Raw genomic sequence first — 2,500 nt, 5'->3', positions numbered from 1 at the left:
ATTACCTCAACTAACCCCAAGAAAAAAATTAAACCTAGTACCTTTAATTAACCCCAATAGGAAAAACAAACACCCTAGCACTTTAATAATGCTTATGACTAACCCTAATAGGAAAAAAAAATCATCCGATCTCGAGCTAACCTTAATAGAAAAAATCATGACAAATTGAATAAATAAACGCCTAACAAAAGATCAAAGGTGAAAATACAAATTTAAAGAATACTGGGGATGTAGGAGCTTTCGGAATGTCTCCCCTTTACTTAACTTATGGACAAACAAACATCCTAGCACCTTTACTAAGACTTATGACTAACCTTAATAGAAAAAGAAATATCCTCGATCTCGAGCTAACCCTAATAGTAAAAAAAGAATCAAAATGGCGACTGAAATACCTTCATGTGATCAAGTGAATAATATCACTATGAATGCCACGATTTGCTGAAAAATGCCAACACCCACACACACATGTATACAAACACACAACACACACAAACACAAACACGCACACACACACACACACACACACACACAAACATACACGCAATTAGAACATACATAAGAACACTGATCACCGCTAAATCAACAACACAACGGAAGTAATAAGAATACTTGATGTCATAAATAGATGACGCAAATTGACAACTTTTTACAGTGTCAAAATTAGTTGATTTTGGGAGTCAAGTGTCGTCGTTGGTACATATTTTATGATATCTGTTTGACTCAACGAACTTTCAAACTGACTTTAAATTATAAAAGGAAATCAAGTTATCTGTTTATCTATCTGTAAAAAATACATTTCTAATTTTCAAATCTTTCAGTAGAGTTGTGCGCCGTATCAATTTTTTATTGACTCAAATAAGCACAATGTTCTCCACAATGCTATATTTTTTAAGAAAGGATATATATATATATATATATATATATATATATATATATATATATATATATATATATATACCTATTTATATCAATCTATCTATCTATCTATCTATCTATCTATCTATCTATCTATCTATCTATCTATCTATCTATCTATCTATCTATCTATCTATCTATCTATCTATCTATCTATCTATCTCTCTATATATCAATCTATCTATCCATCCATCCATCCATCCATATATCTACCTCTCTTTTTATTTCTCTATTATCTCTACTCCTATATATATGTGCTCATCTCACTTTCTGTTTGTCTATTTGTCTATCTATCTAATTCTCCCATTCTCTGTTTTTTTCTTCTTCTCGCCCTCTATTCGTCTATTTTATTATCCCGTAGCACGTCATGTCCTCATTTTGCTATAATACGAATGTATGAAACCACTCATCTTGCTAGAGAAGGATAGTATCAATATATTAAGCAGTCTTGTCGACACCAACATCATCGTTACCAATATCATCATGATCACCATCACACCTCCATCACCATCGTCATCATCATCACCATCATCATCATCATCATCATCATCATCATCATCATCATCATCATCATCATCACCACCACCACCATCAACATCGTCATCATCATCATCATCATCATCATCATCATCATCATCATCATCATCATCATCATCATCATCATCACCATCACAACCACCAACACCACCACCATCACCACCACCCCCACAACAACCACCATCACCACCACCATCACCATCGTCATCATCATCATCATCACCATCATCATCATCATCATCATCATCATCATCATCATCATCATCATCATCATCATCATCACCACCACCATCATCATCATCATCATCATCATCATCATCATCATCATCATCATCATCATCATCATCATCATCATCACCACCACCACAACCACCAACACCACCACCACCACCCCCCCCCCCACACACACACACAACAACCACCACCATCACCTCCCTCACCTTACTGTAAAAGCACCATCATCATATCACCTACCCCCATCTACCTATAGAAAGTGTTTATTTTCACAAGCACCACAGAGCACCGCACGGGGTCGTTTAGTGTGAATCGTCGACAAGACTCCTATCACGGTGTTTCGTCTGTTTTCCTTGGTAGTCTTCCAAAGGCCATGACCACTCATTCCTACACGGATAAAGGGAGAGAAACTAAATATTATTTACATTGCGATACAATATAAATATAGAATATTAAAGAAAGATTTACGGGACATTACCAAAGTAAAGAGAAATAACCTTTTTCTTATGTTTTGGTGCTAGATTTTAGGGCGAAGTGTACTTATTTGCAGGTCTGATAACCCAATGTGCTATGGTCTCATTTTTGTAATGGAAATACTATCAGTAATCATACCAACGCAAAATATTGTCTATTGCAACAACGTTAAACCACTGGCCCATAATTACGTTTGGTTATCAGACCTGCCAATATTTACACGTTGGTTTCAATGTGTTACGTATAGAATGTTACTGATGAAGTATTTAATTTGTGTACCCATCTTCTCAAAGCGGTGTTATGTTTTGATGAAGTCTGTGTTGGAAATTGAATTTATAGA

General features: G+C 35.3%; 1 protein-coding gene across 1 annotated transcript in view; it reads left to right on the top strand.

Moving 5' to 3' along the window:
• Positions 1 to 2,500, top strand: part of LOC144978786 (lipoxygenase homology domain-containing protein 1-like) — a 164,301-nt gene that overhangs the window by 11,209 nt on the left and 150,592 nt on the right. The window lies entirely within an intron of this gene.

This window comes from Berghia stephanieae, chromosome 8 (assembly GCF_034508935.2).
Source record: "Berghia stephanieae isolate SIO BIC M18660-M18661 chromosome 8, UCSD_Bste_1.3, whole genome shotgun sequence".
Lineage (NCBI taxonomy): Eukaryota > Metazoa > Mollusca > Gastropoda > Nudibranchia > Aeolidiidae > Berghia > Berghia stephanieae.
Note: the sequence above shows the minus strand (reverse complement) of the source record. Positions and strands in the feature narration are given on the sequence as shown.